The 17,826-nt window shown below is 42.1% G+C and overlaps 1 protein-coding gene across 7 annotated transcripts in view; it reads right to left on the bottom strand.

Annotated features, from left to right (window-relative positions):
* The window catches only part of eya1 (EYA transcriptional coactivator and phosphatase 1), an 81,680-nt gene extending 76,632 nt beyond the window's left edge, over nucleotides 1–5,048 (bottom strand). For 6 of the 7 annotated variants that reach the window (XR_001966216.2, XM_018754268.2, XM_018754270.2 and 3 more), the window contains exons 1-2: nucleotides 4,900–5,048; nucleotides 552–599 (exon numbers count right to left, since the gene is read on the bottom strand). The gene's annotated coding sequence lies outside the window, so the exon portion shown is untranslated. The remainder of the gene's footprint in view (nucleotides 1–551; nucleotides 600–4,899) is intronic. The other variant, XM_018754269.2, reaches the window with a different exon arrangement.
* Between the last annotated feature and the right edge of the window lie 12,778 nt (nucleotides 5,049–17,826).

Here is a 17,826-nt window from a genome sequence, read left to right as displayed (position 1 = left end):
TACATTCATTGCTTGGAGTTGAGGACACACTTATGGTGGTCAGACTGAATCAGGGTCTGACTCTGTCCAGCAGTGTCTCTGTGACCCACAGCCCTCCACATTTATCTCATTTCAGCTGTCTTTACGATTAGCCCCCCTCTATCTGACTGATTTTTTATGAGCAATTTCAACAACTTAAAATGAAAGGGTATGAGGAAGAATTTGCATGAGATCATCCTTACTGAAAAAAATCACTTCAGAAGTGAAAGGTTTATACACTAATGAATATATGCAATAAAAGTGTCATTTGTAATGTTTACCACTTGTGAAACTTGCCATGTGGTTCCCAGGTCCTCAGCGTAAACGCAGCTTGGGAGCTATATAATGATTACTTGATTGGCAAATGTTTTCAGAACATGCAGAGGGGATTATAGCTGTTTTCTACAGAACTTGTTTCAGACAAAACAAGTTGGAAAACTTTAATCAGATTCAAACAAAATTCCTTCAATTGCCTTGGGAGCAGCATTTACCTTATCTTAAATTACATTAAAATAAAATGTATTGCTACTTACAAAAATCTGTGCAATTGTTTCCCCTGAAGTCAACTCTTTCCTGGTCACCTGAAATGACAAAGGAAAGAGAAAATTGATCTCCTTCAGTGTTGGTCCTGATACAAATTTCACTGCAAGTATGCCATCTTCCACAGATTATTCTGAGGTGTTCCACCTGACATCATCTTGCGATCTTTAAGCCACATCTATCTGACTAACAAAAGAAAAGCAAACTCATATCACAGTCTAGAAGCAGTAGGTAGTGCAGTGGTTAGTGTCACTGCCTTGCAAAAAGACCCATCAAGACTTGGTTTAAATCCAACCTCCTGCTGTTGGACCTTTGAACCGGGTTCAAATTGAATCGATACAGTAAAAATTACCCTGCTATGTAAATAAATAAATAATTGTAAGTAGCTTAACAGTGTTAAGTTGCTTTGTAAAAAGTGACAGATGTAATAATTTTGCAGCAGAGAATAAAACAAAATCATTTTTGCAGTTGAATCATTGCAAGTATCATCATGGTACCATTGGAAGTAGGTTAGCACACAAATATGAAATGGCTTTAAAGGAGACGTATCAGAAAAATTAATAATCTATAACATCCACTCACACTCCTTCTGAGTACGAAAACACACAAGCATAACTTCTACTAAGCAGATCGTGTGAGAACAGCCAGTGGCCTCTGCATGAATTACACAAGGATGCCGGAAGGAAATTCAAGACACAACCACCAAGACAACAGATGGACCTATCTGTACTATCTGTTGATGTAATGCACTCATTGTATTTTTCCCTGAGATGTATGTCATTTTGGAGAAACATGTCTGCTAAACAAATACATGTAAATGTACAGTAAATGTAAATGTGGAACATTGTCAGCTACAGCCCGCTAAGCACTGGGGCAGTGTCAATATGTCTACATAAAAAAGTGACACTACTAGTTCAAGCCCTTCGGGAAACACCGCCACTCCTAGCAGACACCTGGATTTCACAATGTGCAGTAATGTAATATAAAGGTATACAAGACATAATTATGCTGACAGAAACAAATTTGACAACCACCTTGTGTATAGACATCTAGACTGAAAGGCTGAAAACTGGATTCTGAGGACACAAACATTACAGGTACAGTCATCAAACAGAAAGAGACAATCTTTACTGGTACAGGTATCAGAGAAGAGAATGAAGTTTTGTTAACGCAGTGATATTAATGTTAGGTCATGAAATTAGGCTGTTTTAGGCATACTATTTGTTTATGTAAATGTATTGTATTGTTTCCATTATCCAACTGCTGATTATCAATACCTGTTGGTCCACTGCAGGGTTGCAGTGGTCCACAACCTATCCCTAAAGCACAGGGTGTGAAGCCCAGCACATCCTGAATGGCACAGCAGTCCATCACAAGGCAGTCTCTCACACAAACACATATTACAGGCAATTCAGAGTCAAACACTCAGCGGAAATGCATATCTCTGGATTGTGAGAGGGAACTAAAGCACCTGGACAAAACACACACAAACACTGGAAAAACATGCAAACTCCACAGACAGCACCAGATTCAAGCCTACATCCAAATCCATTACAAAGGAGCTGTGAGGCACCAGTACTACATTATGTGCTACTATGCTGCTCCTCCATTATTTTTTTTACCATCCTTTAAAAAGAGACTGGCATCACCTGTAATTAATCTGCATAAATTAGCCCATTTCTATAAATACAATTCAACTACCTCACCTTGTGTCTGGCAAAGGTTTTCACAGATTGAAACATTACCATTCTGTTTGGCAAAGTCCACAGGGGAGTTCTGACACTGTGTCCAGAATTTCTTCTGGGAGACAAACTACAGCCATACAACTTAAGTAAACATGAGAGACAGCAGAGGATGGTACCAATGTGATCACTGCCCAGGTCTGGACCTCAGAATCAATGTGTAACCCCTTCAGTACACTTGAGAGAACCTTACAAGTGGCTCAATACTCTGTAGAATGGAAACCCACAGACTGGGGCAACGTTCCCTGACAACCACAGGCTGTTCATTCCCATAGTATGTAGAGCATGCTCGAAGACCACAGGTCCACCACGAAACTTTTGACCTTGGAATTTCTGGCTCTACAAAGATGTTAGACACTGGCGACGCCCTTCCGAGCAAGAAACAAGAGAGAAGATTTAAAATTGCATACCTGCCAAATAGCAAACCATGGATAAGGATGACACTCCCCTGCGGTACCCCCAACCCCATGAGGGGAGCCCAACTGCACTGGCGGAAATAGGGCGGGTGTCTGGTAAATGGAGGAATTTGAGGAGCAGCAGGCGGTAGGGCTGTCCGCATGGACCCTCATGTTCATTGGCTGACTGTGATGGCATAGTAACACCAGCTCACTCCCATTTTAACAGAACAACTGAACAACATGGAATACGTAAATATAGTTCCACTCAGAACACTCTGTGTTACACTTCAAGGGAACCTGATGAAGCTGATGAAGGCCCAGTCATGAAAAAATGATTTTTGAGTCAGATCCGTACTGGCTTTTCCCTTACTGTGTGACAAGCACAAATGTACAAATGGTGGGAATGTCACTGTCCAAGTTGCAGACCGCTACTTCTCCTTTCTTAATACTCCTTTTGCCAACAATGCAATATTTCTGTTGCACCTAGTAATAATGTTTTTTTTTTTTTTTTAAAAAAAAAGCCTTTGGCCTCAGTTTAAGACACAGTCTGTGTCATGAAATCAACAGAAAAAAGAAAGAGCTGGGAAGCTTATTTTGAAACACTAATGTGTTTGTTAAGATGTGTACCTTAGTATTATTATAGTGTACTGTATTACACTCCATCCAGCAGCGGACTACACAAAAAGAGAAAGTGCGATCCATCAACGTCAAATGTGGTGAGAAGAAATATGATTGCAGGCTTGGACAGGATGAAAGGAAAAAATCCATGCATATTTTAAAGTGCTACCCTAAGGCTAAGGATGTTATTTTCCTAAAAATCTATGAGGATTTTTCCTCTGTTTTTACACATATACTTATTTCAAAATCAGTTGAACTGGATGCCTTGAGTGACTAACTTTGGCATATTCATCTTTGACTGATTTGGATCCAGAGCATTCGAGTTGAACGAAGGACTCTGGAATCACAAGCTTTCTGAAATAACTCACTCTCCCTCACATACACCCCCTCCCTTTCCTTTTCTTCATTGAACCAAGCAATGAACTTGAATGAAAATAGAGGAGGCAAATTCCAACACTTCCAGCACACACGACACAGACCTTTTCTTCATTGGAACAACAAATAACAACCTCAAAGCATCTTGTAATGACGACACTACTGCGGTGTTATACTATACGAGTCAAACACTGAGAGATGTAGCTAGTCCTCGCTACAACATAATTAAGCATCTCTTGGTGTGTGTGCACTTTCAGGAAACCAACCAACCTCTCTAAGACTAAGTGCTGCTTCAACATGAAGGCCTTACACCATGTTCTGACTGATCTGGTTGAAAATGTGTGGAAGTGACCTAGGTGTCAAAGTTGAAGGGATGCCTCAGAACTACTAGTAGTACTAGTTTGAGGCGGTGCTCAAAATTTAATTTAAAGTCTGTCCCCTGATGCTTGTCTTGTGTGAAACACATAGACTGAGTGGCTAAGAGAAGTAATATTTGCCACTTTATGTGTGTTTTCTCCTCAGTGTGTGATGTTTCCTACAGTTTTCCAAGTTCATGATGAGGAGGCCATGATTTTCCCTCACAGTCTTCAGTGTGACACTTTGTTAGGCTAAATTCTGAAGAACTTTCGCTGTGAAGTTAGTTAAACATGATAAATCAGGATGCAAAAATAGAATTCATTAAAAAAAATTATTCAACTGTGCGCACATATAAATTTTTAGCATCTAAATAATAATACTGACGATGAAACGCAGCGACTCCGACACTTGACGAACTGCAAAGTGAAGAATGTTCGCGGCGACGGCCCAGGCCCCGCCCCCGGGCTCGCGCCTGTCCGCGTGACACAGGCGCGCAAGTGTCCCCCACGCGAGCGCGAGATACCTTTCGAGTCCCGCGAAACGCAAAGCAGAGCGGTGAGCGCGCGTGAACGACCGGCGGTGTCCCGCCCGAAACGAAGATTCAGACATGTCTATAAAAATAAATAAGTAAAGAAAGTCTCGGTGCCGCGTTTTTAAAAGATATTTATGTGCAAGACGTTTCCGTAAGTTACGGCTGTCATTAGAGTTCTCGCGGAGAGTTCACGCCACCAGTGTAGTGTTTCACTACTATTTCCCGCACAGACTAGGAAACTACGAGAAAGTAGGAGAAAAGGTGATCGCTGGAAGCGACCAACGAACCTCGAAAAAAGAAAAAAAAAAAAAAAACATACTCACTGACTGCAGAGTGTCGGTCTCAGTGTCGAATGTCTTCTGTATATTAATAAAAATGTACTGGAAGTGGTCAGCTGTGTCTTTCGTACAAATTATATTCGCAAAAAGCGAGGACGAAGGCTGCTGGGGGCGGACGCAGCGCGCGGCTCCGGTGTAAACGGGCAAAACGCGCGCAGAAGCTGCGCGGGCTCCCGCGTGCGCGCGCGCCTGCCCGTCCGCCCGCCCTAGCGGAGCGCCGCGAGCTGCACCATTGCTTTCAATCAGCTTTGACCGAGCGATGGGTTCCGAGGCTGGAACAGATATTATTAATTGCATTTCCACGTTTTTTCGTGGTCTCAACGACCGTTTCAGCAATGCGATTTGGACGGGAAAAATACCTCTAATTAAACTGTTCTTCGATTTTCGGTGAAGTCAGCAGATTACGAGTATCTTTATTTTTTATACCCAGAGGAGTTTTATTAGAAATAAATATGATACAATAAGCATATATATTTTATTTCGGGTATTGTGTTTAGTCGGGCAGAGAAGTACAGAATGATGTACGTCCAATCCACAGTAAATAAATGCAGTGATTTATGAAGAATGATGGTATAGTGACAGTGTGATTGTGTGACTGACATAGCTTACATTTTCCTTATTAGCTAATCCTTAGTACCGTTCTGTGACGGGTTGGCGCCGCGGTGAACGCTCTGTATATACACCCCCCCACTCGCCACCCCCCACCTCTACCCCCCACGGACAGTAGCACCCCGCGTGGCTCTCTACGTTGATGTACATGGCCGAGTTTTGTAGCTATACAACGCATTTCTTTGTGATTAATTTCGTTTCTTCTGTTGCTGACAGTATCTAACTTTGACGTAACAAAATTGTACCTGTAGAACTGTAGAAATACTTTGTTCTACGCTCTTTACGAGATCTGTCAGTTTGGGTGTCAGCATTTCGCCAGCGGAATCAACAATATCATATGTTTTAACTTTTTTGTTAGTTAAACTGCAATTCCTCCGTGGATAACTTTCTGCTCTAAATTTCGTTTCTGTTGCTTTTCGAAACGTTTTTTTATTGAATGTCGAAATGTATTTGTTTGGCTCAAACTCTGACGTGAACTCCGTGATTTACTTTCAAATGACAGAGAATATCGCCCTGAACTTGGTCTTGGAAAACGGAAAAGTTCTGCATATTTTTTATAAGAAAGCAACGTCTTTACGGTTAATTTATAAAAAGGACAACCACTCTTTTTATTTATTTTAAGTCTTGTTGAAATTAAAATAAAAATAAAATTTGACATTTAATGTTTGTACTGAAGTATAAAGATGCTGCGTAATTATAGTTAAAAACTAAATGACAAGGTCCGAAATTATAGACTAATTTGAAAAAAAAAATTAACAAGTATATATTTAAAATGCCTTTATATTTCTATTTAATTTCAAATGGTTTAATTGAAATTGTCATTAAAACCACTAGATTTTTGTTACAGTTTACAACATATACACTTTACAAATGACTTAAGGTAACCGACCGAATAGTAGTAGTAATAATAATAATAATAATAATAATAATAATAATAATAATAATAATAATAATCATGCCGGGCTGTCTGTGTTGCGTCTGTTTAGCTCCATTATGTTTAGCTGATATGTAAAACGCCCCCTGCAGGATTTTTACTAAAAATACATTTTAATATTACAAACGAAATATAAAAGCCCAGAGTGTATCTTCACCTAACCAAAATAAAATTTATATGGTCAGTATCGCCAGTAAAAAAAAAAATTGGCGCAATGAAATGGATGTTCAGTTCTATTCCACGTTTTATTTATATACGTTGAGAGCAGTTTGAACGTGTTTATGCGGACCGATCCGTGTAAAAATAAAAACTAAACACAACCGCGGAAACCTGCTAATAAAAACGAAAGCGCGCGAAATAAGTCTGGTGTTATATTCACACTTATTGCAAGAATTTCCTGTGGAGGAGTGATAAAATCTTGTTGATATATGAACTCTTTAAAAAAAAAAAAAAAAAACTCACTTTGGAGTCGTTCGTATTACACGGGACCTACTAGTCTTTCAACTGTACATGAATCTTGTGTTTTGTTTACACTTTTTTAACATGCGACTTATATTGTATCAATGTGCGCAAGTGAAATCGGGTAATTGGTGTTATAAAAAAATTAAAATGAAAATTATTTATACTCTTAGTGCAAACCGAGAGCAAGTAATTGGAAATTAAGGTAAATTTTTGCCAAAAGACCCAAAATATAGCTGTAACGTCCTTTTTGTGTCACTGCGCAGGTTTTCAATAACAAAATTTGCGGAGCACACTGGAATGTTTTTCATTCCCCCCCCCCCCCAATAATAAGTAGAGCATATAGCCGCGTAATTCAATTCTGAGAAATGATGAATATTTAGGGGAGGGTATGACACGAATATTCTGGAGCGGATTTTGAACGCAAAATAATAACATTTCATTTGAAGATAACAATGCACACATGCAGTATTGCAGAGCTCTGGGTCTCTGAGGATAATTCTTCAGAAGAAAAGAGGAGCGAGGGAGTGAGAAGCCTTTGGCAAAAAAAAAAAAAAAAAGAAAAGAAAAAAAGTACAGTCTTAATTTCTTCATGCTCCATCTGTGGAAATGATAAAGTGCAGCCATAATGGAACACAACAAGATTAAATTAATTAGGTTTAGCCATTATGCTGCAGCCTTCCAAAGATGATTGCAATTCTCCCTGCAAAGGCCATTATTGTGAGATCTGTTTAGCTGCAGATGCAATTAAGATGGGAGTTAAAGCAAATCTAACAATACAAATAACACTTCCTCCCATGTATGTTTGAGGAAGGCATGCAGGGGATCCCAAAGTGCCGCTGATAAACACCCTTGTAACCATTTTTGTAACTTCAAACAAACCTAAGGGATATTTGATTTCTTTCCTACAGCGGATTCTGTGATCAATAACTTTGTTTCGTGTTTTCATGTTCCCGGTGATGCAAAAAAAAAAAGTATTCCATTACAGACCCCCCATATGAAAGCCACCTTCAGTGAGTTATTAGAACAAAAAAAAAGACTCCATTTGCAAGCGGAGGCTTGGTGTGGATGCAGGCAGCACCGGGGTGATGGAGGAGAAGTGGACTTGGGACTCCTCGTTCATTGATGGGATCTGTCAGTGCCACTGGGGACTTCCTTGGGCTGGATCAGGTCACCATCAGGAGAGGGTGTCTGGAGGGGGTGTGTGGGGGCTGGGGCGGGTGGCCCCCTCAATGCTCAAACTGCCACTAAAACCCCGGTCTGCAGCCCCTCTTATTCTCAGCACTTCTATAACACGTGATTTATTCGGCACAGTAAAATATAACAATGCTCTCATGTTTTTCACGTAATGAAATTCATAGTTAACAACCAGTGCGGGGTCATACCTCACGCTTAAATAAGTTATTTTTTCATTCAACTTTTAGGGACCTTAAACTACATCTGTTCTTTGTAAAAATATATTTGTGTGTGTGTGTGTGTGTGAGTGTGTGTGTGTCGCTATATACAGTATATAGATATATACTATACATATATTTGTATGTGCGGTTCTGAAAATGTGTGTGTGTGTGTATGTGTGTGTATTATATATATTACTCAGGTATACGTAAAGTGGCTAAAGGAAGCGGTAACCGTAATGAATCAACAAACAATCTTAAGAACGTTTTATGCTGCATTTAATATTTCTAACAATTGTTTTGCATTAGAGTCCTCTCATATTACCTGTGGAATGAGACAACATCCACCTGGGTAAAAAAGCACATTGTCTTCTCGTGTACAACTATTGAGAGTCAAATAAAATGGTGGAAATTGTTTTTTTTTTTCCATCCTGACCCTTTTCTTCAGGCTATTCACAGTACCTGTGCAGGTAGAAGAATGAGGAAATCAGGCACACTAACAAAAAAGAAATTGAATGGCTTTGTAAAATAGGGAACTTTTTCTTCCATACAGAATGCTCTTGTTTCTTCTGTTACCAATGCTTAAATGTCTGTAGTTTATTCCATGTATTTTGTGTATTTCAGTTTCTGTTAACACTGAAAATAATTGATATTTCACCGTCCTGAGTATTTAAGAGACGACTGAGTTGATAGGCAGGCGCGATCCATGTTTTGCAAATTATTACATGCACTTAAGTCATTAATAAGCCATTAATAACCCATAATCTGGAAACAGAGGTTGCCATTGAAGAACAGGGGCACTCAAAAGGATGAAAGTGTGCCTAACCCTAAACCGAAAACAGGAGGAGGAAACCCTCATTCAGCAAACGGCTGAAAAACACACCAGCGGGTATTTGACAATTTCAGAGTCAGGAATGAGCCCAGAACAAGTCAATAAAATGTGAAGTGTGAAAAGTTCCCAATGGTGACCAGTCCTGACATAATGACCCCCCCAGGAGCGGTCCCACACACCGGTGTGAAGCACCCCTGAGCTGAGGTCAAGTCTGAAAGTCGGCTTAGAAATTCCTCTGGCCATGTTTCTTTGCCAGCTCTCGGGCGCTGAGGTCTAATGTGTGTGAGTGAGGAATTGGAGCTGACAAGACGGCTCTGACTGTAACCCATATCGTTTGCTTTCGGCGCACATGAGATGGGAAGTGGTCTACTCTGTCGTGAGCTCGGCTGTATCGCTGGGCTGCAAACTAGCAGCAAAATGTTCACAACACACAATTATACATTATTTCCTATGTATTAATTATACATTACATATTAATTTGCAACCACAGTATTGTGCGAGTGGCTTCTGTCACAACTTATGCAAGTAAAAGCAAGGCATTAGGACCCTGCTATCATACCGCCGTTTTTTCCTGGGAATTGATATTTTTAGACCAAAAAAAAAAAAATTCAAACTTGCACTTAATGATTTGCAGTTTAAACGTAGCTGTTAAAAAACTGAGAAACAATTATTATAATCCAAAAAACAAGAATTTTTCTTGTACTATAAGGTGAGAAGGTATGATCTCTAGTACAGTACAATCTTGAAAAAGCTGTGAAACTAAACTTAACCATTCACTCCATATTTAAAATGCTGTCAAAGACAAACTTGACAAAATCACTGCTAAATATACATTTCTCCTTATTACGTGGTGACATTACACCAAGTTCAATGCATTATAAGAATAAACACAGTGCATAATTTTGTTTGATTACAAATGGGTATAAATATTTTTTTTAATGCATGTGGGTAATTGCCATTGCAGTGATTTGAAAGTTATGTAGTTTTGCTATATAGTTTAGTGTAAGGATTTTTGTGGGACTGTGTTAAGCATGACGTGTTGTACAATAAGGAGTTTACCCAATGTGACGCACAATACAGAAAGCACATCTAAATTGTCTTCATCATTTTCAATTCACTATAATATTAAGTGAATAAATGAAAATGTTATTTATTGTTGTTATGATTTCCTCCAGTTTCACTGAAATTAAACTGATCTATTTTTGCTTGCAATCTGTAGTCTTACATATTTTTCGCTGTGTTTGCAAGAGATAAAGCCCAGACAAACCTTTGATTTTTTAAAATTTTTCTCATTGCTGTTTATAACAGGAAATATGTTCCTTTACTGTTTCTGTGTTTAACAGCAGCTGCCCTGAAAAACATTGTCTGGACAAAGCATTTCACAGGATACTGGAAAAAACACAGAAAAAGTATTTTTTCTTACACTACGGTTTATATGGTTCACTGCTTTGCGAGTATGTTTTCCAAAAACCCTGTGAGCTTGCAGATGTGTCTGTAAGCATAAAAAGTGCACTCGATGCACGTCTACCTTTCAGAGCAAACCCCAGATACACAACTAGCCCTTCCCTGCCCCAGGCCTGCTCCACATTACCTTTTGTTTATTGTACTCGCTCTTGGAGAAAAGCAACGTAAATACGTCTCAGCTCCCGAAGCAATAATGATGCACGCGACCAAAAAGTCGAAAGTAATTAAAAACAATTAAACACCGGTTAACGTGTCACCTTTTTCCAGCATTTCCATTTTCTGGCAAATCCAGTATGTGTTCCGAGGAGAAAATTCAATCATGTTCATGCATTAACAGACCTGGTTAATGTGTCAACAATGTCAGAATTTTTGATGAATGTAATAAAAACTGACCGAACATGACCGAATAAAATGAAACATGAGTGAATGTAATAAAAACAGTTGTTTACTAAGAACCAGAACCAGGTTATGAATTAGTAACGACTCTTAGCAACAACTGGTTTTATTACACGATGACGTTATCGCTGCGCTCAGAGCAGAAAGATACGGTTAAACACCCCGCTGCGATTTAATGAGGATAAAGGGTCTCCGAGATGCAGCAATAACGCTCTGAGCAGTGAGGGTACATGTTGGAAAACGGACTTCATCGCAGCGCGACGCGTTTCGCGCTGAATTTCGAACCGTTACGCTCTTTTACAGCGTACGTCCCGAGGAAGCGAAGGGAAAAAAATAAATAAATAAAACAACAGCAAAGAACCACAAGAAGAGTTGTGTCTTGCAGCGATGGGTCAGCAGCAGTGGCTCAGCACTTGGGCCATCATATGGATTAGAGTACGTTGAACCGCACTCGTCCCCTGGGGCTTCTCTTTGGCCGTCGGCACCGATGCCGCGAGCCGAAATCCGGCTCGCTTTTTTGACGGCAGGGCCAGAGAAAACAAAGCAAAACAACAGAAAAAAGCCCGAGTGTTGCCTTGAAGAGAAAGCGATGAAGATGTAGTGAAGAGAAACAGTAGTCCGGCTGCCACTGCCTTACTCGATCCATATGTGAGTTTAAACACAGGAAATACCCACCATTCACTGTAATCAGGCTGCAGGCCCGCCCGTCCATTGGGGTGCGCCTTGTGGAACTAATTGGACACCATTAAGACAGTCAACGCTAAATATTCGAAATGCACAAAGCAGCATTTCATTGAACGCAAGAAAAAAGATTGAAATGAGCACCGAGAAAAAAAAGAAACTCGACACATGAAGTTAAAATGCCGTCTTTGACAACGGCGCACCGATAGCCCGGAGTCCTCAGCGCGTTCGTTCCGTACAAAACGCGCTCGCCGGTGAAGGATTTTTGGACGGTGATAACAAGATGCAGAATGGAGGGCCGAACTGATGAGTGGAAACAAGGCATCTGCGTAATTCTGATGATGAATTCAGATGAACGGCCTTCCTGTTTCCACGTACAGAAGAAAACCATCTCAGACACGTGGTAGGATGTGTAGCGGGATGGAGTACCGTCATAACCGAACATCATCATACCATAGTAGTTCTGTTCAGTCTCATCTACTACTGCTATACTGGGGCGGGTTATTTAGCATCAGATATAAGCCCAAGTACAATAAAACAGTATTTTAAGTGTGAGCTCATTTTAGATCTATAGTAAAATCTTTAAAAATACAGCTGTGTTTTTAGTTTTGGTGCTTTGTACCTTTTTTCTTGCCATCTTGGTTACAAGAATATGTTTTTAATTTTTTTTCATATACACTGCTGAAATTTCTATAAAGGAAGGGCAAATACCACGGTGCTCTCAAATGTAGTTGTATTTATTATTATGTATGTTATGTGGTGTATATATATGGATATATTATATTGTAATAAATATATTGTGATTTTGTCCATCTAAAGCTATCTCGACTTTTCTGTTCACCCGGAAGGATCCTAACCTAAGTTCTGTAAAGAAAAGCTATTGACTTTTGTAAAGCAAGTCTGCTAAAGAGACTTGCTGGTATCATTTTGTCACATTCCAAAGTGTACAATACTTCCAGTGAGCTGTAAATCAAAGGAGTGTCGGGGAGAAAGATCAATTTATAACATAATTTATGTAAAAAAAAAAAAACCCAAGAGTGTTTAGCCTCAGCTGGAATTTGTTTTTCTTTTATTTTGTTATTTTTCCGCGCTTTAAAAACGGGCTAAGACGTTGCCCCTCTCCAAGCCGTTAGAAAAAGCAGGCGCCTGCAGTTCCTTCCTTGACAGTTCTCTGAGTTTTACGCCGCTTGCTTGTTTATTCGCTGCTCGGGCCGGGCTTCCTGTCTGCGGCGGTGCGCGGGGAGCCGTGGGGCCGAAAGTGAAATCACCGCCGGTGACAGCTGCTCCGCGGGCCGAGCGCCAGCATGTGCCATTGATTTAGGAAATGGCCCAATAAAGGGACGGAGCGGCCCGGGTGCAAACTCACAACTCATGCACTTACACAGCGAGGGTAAATACAAGAGGGCAGGAGTGTAGTTAAGGCCTTGATTTGTACCTCTCAGACCAACCCCCAGTACTCCCACACGAGTCCCAGATCAACAAAACACTCAATTCCAGAGTGTACCCGCCGCTCTTGAGTGGCTTCATATGGCGATCCGCTCCCGGAGCGTGGAAACGCCGCTCGGCAGATCACGGGACGTGTTCAAAGCGCGAGGCTGAGCAGGAATATGTAGGTCTTCTCCCTCGCGTCACAGGGATTCGTTTAAGGTGCCCTCTCGAAAATGGTCAAATTGTACCGAGCCCCTTAACTGTAAAGATGTACTGAATGGTTTTGCAAATTTAAGTCAACTGTTTTTATTTTAGGGGGGCGCGGTGGTGCAGTGGGTTGGACCGGGTCCTGCTCTCCAGTGGGTCTGGGGTTCAAGTTCCACTTGGGGTGCCTTGCGACAGATTGGCATCCCGTCCTGGGTGTGTCCCCAGCCCTATGCCCTGTGTTGCCGGGTTAGGCTCCGGGTCCCCACAACCCCATATGGGACAAGCGGTTCAGAAAGTGTATGTGTTTGTTTTTATTTTTTCTTATTTAATGTGGCAGACACGTTCCTCTAAAGTGACTTACACTGTTAAGAGCTGCTTACAGTTATTTACCTATGTATACATCTGGGTAATTTTTACTGCACCAACTCGGGGTAAATACCTTTCGTAAGTGTCAAAAGCAGGAGGGGGGTGTCAAATCGGACTCCTTGCAACAAGAGGCAGCAGCTCTAATCACTACGCCACCTGTTGCTCCAATGAATGCCCACCAAAATGAGATTTTTATAACACAAATAAGACATGAGGCACAAAAACATTTTTGCATTTTACAGTTAAACATCTATGTTTCTTACTTTATAGCACACCTATATTAAAATGCATGTTTGCAAATTATGACTGAAAAAAATGCACCCGTACCTTTGACGCACAGTGTAGCAAAAATGTGGTTTTTGGGCATTTCTTTCCTTTTTTTTTCCAAATTGAAAAAAGATGAATGAAAACGAAGTGGAAACACACAGAAATGTATTTCTAAAAATATGGGATTCAAAGATGCTTCTTGGAAGTATACGGTGTGAAACATTTGATTTGTTCATTTAGCTGACATTTTCCTCCAAAGCAACATGTGGTGGGGGGTGCAGTGGCGCAGTGGGTTGGACCACAGCCCTGCTTTCCGGTGGGTCTGGGGTTCGAGTCCCGCTTGGGGTGCCTTGCGATGGACTGGCGTCCCGTCCTGGGTATGTCCCCTCCCCCTCCGGCCTTACGCCCTGTGTCACCGGGTAGGCTCCGGTTCCCCGCCACCCCGTATGGGACAAGCGGTTCTGAAAATGTGTGTGTGTGTGCAACATGTGGTAAATGTATGTATAAAGCTGCGTAATTCGTACCGTACCAGTGCAAGGTAAGTACTTTGAACACACTTACGACAGCGAGAAATGGAATTTGGACCAGCTCTTTCAAGCTGGGAGGGGGTGCGGTGGCGCAGCGAGTTTGGCTGGGTCCTGCCCTCCGGCAGGTCTGGGGTTTGAGTCCAGCTTGGAGTGCCTTGTGATGGACTGGCATCCTCTCCTGGGTATGTCCCCTTCCCCTCCAGACCTTCACCTTGTGTTTCTGGGTTAGGCTCTGGTTTGCTGCAACCCGGCATGGGACAAGTGGTTTCAGTCTGTGTGTGTGGGTCTTTCAAGCCAAAAAGGAAAACCTCACCACTACACCACCCTTTATCCCTAATGAAGGGTGAAGTACTTCTTGAAGACCATATGGAGAACAAGTTCTGTATTCTATGCACCCAAAATAAACAGCTGAAAACAGCATGCCTGCCTTGGCAGAAATGTGTACCCCACAAGCCTCTGTAGGATCCTTGAGGTGCTACCTGAGCCTGCAACCTGCAGACTCTCTGATGGAGACGTCTGAACAAACCGATAGCGTCTTTAAATGAGCCCACGGGAGGCAGGAGAAAGGCCCGTTATCCTATTAGAACTGCTTCCAGTGCTTCCCGGTGAATAACCGTCCAGCCCCATCCAGGCAGGAGGCTAATGGTCCTTCCTCTCAACGTCCGATTGATCCGCAGGATCAATAATGCTCAGCACAGACCTTCAGATATCCCCTTGCCCCCACGATGACATGAATATTAAGAGCTGCACCTATGAGGAAAACTATTTGGAATAATGTTTGTACAGAACACGGGGCTGGTATGTGAAAGGTGCAGATGGTTAATCACAAGGGGTGTAAAGGAACGCCCCCCATGGTCCCCTCCCCTGACACAGGAAAAGTCCTTAATGGCTATTGAGGGGGAAATAAATAACACAAAGCTGTCATCTTCACAATAAGGGCTTTCTTACAATACACATCTGCGGTCTCCGTGGCGCACGGGTGACTTATTCCTGCAATAACTCCTCCGTGCGTTTTCCTGCGACGGCGGCGAAGAAAATTTCTTAATGACTGATGGCGCGGCGTTTTAAAACGCATAGCGCTCCGCTGACATCATGGCAGCAATCACGGAATTTCAGATTTTGCCTTGTTTTAATTCTTGTTAATCGTGTTTCGGTTTCTTGTTCACTTATGCAGAAGATTCAAACTGTTTTGGGTCAAGGCCATTCGATGGCTCGTTCATTCGATGGGGGATCGTGGCTTAGGAAAGCAGCTTATGAATGGGATGCGGGATTGTGTTCTTTGAAGAAGAAGTTGGACCCAACAGAAGACATCAAATCCAGGGAATCCTCTGATGTCCATCATCCGGTTGATGGTTAAAGACGTCAAGCTGGGAGATGTTTGATTAGCCGAAAAGTTCTGGCACATTGCGTGTGCTTTTCAGCTCGGCCCATCTGTTCTGTTTTCCTTTCATTTTTCATCGTTATGATAAATGTGAACATCGGAGCTAACAGTTCTGAAAAAAATGGCCTCTACTAAGAAGGCAGAGAAATACAATACACTACATCACAATACACAGCACAATCAGTTTTTGAGTGTTTTGATTAAAATTTGGCTGTTTTCGGTACAAAACTACGGTGTTTGAAAGCCTCAGAAAAAGTGAAGTTAAATAAACCCCAGAATAACAGAGAACTCCAGCATGTTGCTTATACAGTTCATCATTTTCTCACCACCCCCTAAAATAATCTCTTGCACTATGACCAAAGACTGTTTTTTTACCCCCACCCCATGCGTGGAAGAGTAAACATAGACTTCTAGCTGTCTGTATACACACTGGATGCTAGCTCATATCAACACATGCAATCTCCGCAGCTGTAAATAAAACTATTTCAATCCAGTAATCATGTTTGGCTTTTTGAGCCCTTAACATTTGCTAAATAATTAATGCGAGAAGTTTATGCGTCTAAAGGACTGACAGTTGATCTTTAGTCTAGTATGAAGACTAAAACTAGTGCACTGGTGTGTGGCATGTGGCAAGACAGAGCACGTAAACACGTATGTGTATATATAGACGTGTGTATGTTTGTATAGTATACAGAGCACAACACACACTGAACAGAACGGAGCGCAATGTTACTCTTCCCGTAAATAGAACACCATGCGCACAGACCAATGTCTACACCTACTTACCATGTTGGTAACCATGTCATCTGACACATACACCTAGTTACCGTTAACAAATACCCAGTTGCCATGACTCCCCTCTTTAAGGCCCTATTTGACAGTGGGAAAGCACTTGCCCTGGAGTGAGAAACAGAGAAGGACCAGTTCTAATTACCTTCTTTCTTAGACTTCTCCCAGCCAAGCGATCCAGAATGAAGACCAGAGAACCCAGACATCTCCAGTGTCCTCTTGTCCCAGGAATCAGCACATGTGTGACACGGTGTTAATATTATTCGTTCATACATTGGTGACACCTTAAAATGCTGGATTCGCTACTACGATCTATTAATAATTATCTACTCTTGCGCACAGCAGAGCACTGGAGCACACACACAGAGGGCGATTTAGTCACAGTTCACCTAAAACACCTTTATGGACGTTGGGGCGACGCACACATGAACACGGTGAGGACATGCAAAGTCCACACAGACTTGAGCCACGTTGTGGTGCCTCTGCAACCTGCTGCGCCACTGTAAGAAGAAAGAAGATACCAGGTGTCTTCAAGCCACAGGTGATACAGTGAGAAGACAAGAAGTAGTGCTGGCAGCTAAACTCTGAGAAAGATGGACTACGCGGCCACAGAAATCTACACGAAACCTTTCGAACTGGAGCCAGGACCTGGACGGCCTGATGGTGAAGGCAGAGATCTTTCCTACCGTAATTCAAACGGCCCGAATCGGCAAGGGTGCTTTTGCGGCATGCCGCAGCGACGGATGCAAGTGAGGGCCGTAAAAAAAAGCCTTGGCTCAGACCTTTTTTCGGCGCAGCCCAGCAGGGGGCGGTCCTAGCAGCGGACGGCTTGGCAACGATTACAGAGGGAAGAGGTTCAACGTCGCGAGAACATCAAAGGTGGTATGGGGAAGGTCAGCCACCCTGGAGATGGGGGGACAGGGCGATTGCTGGGTTGCTGGTTGTGGGGGAGGGGCAGCAGAGGAAGTAAGGGACAAAGTGAAGGTTCATGGAGGGTTTATTCTGCGCTTCTCTGGCCAGCCAGCAGCGTACCGCTCACGGCCTTATGATATGTAATCCTGTCACTTTTAATGGCGTTGCATCTCAGGGTGCATTTCCATGCGAGAGCAGTGGACAGGACGTGGACTGAGGTTAACCCGCGCCGCTGGAGTGCACTGAGATTTGTAAACCCACA

The sequence above is a fragment of the Scleropages formosus genome, chromosome 9 (assembly GCF_900964775.1).
Source record: "Scleropages formosus chromosome 9, fSclFor1.1, whole genome shotgun sequence".
Classification (NCBI taxonomy): domain Eukaryota; kingdom Metazoa; phylum Chordata; class Actinopteri; order Osteoglossiformes; family Osteoglossidae; genus Scleropages; species Scleropages formosus.
Note: the sequence above shows the minus strand (reverse complement) of the source record. Positions and strands in the feature narration are given on the sequence as shown.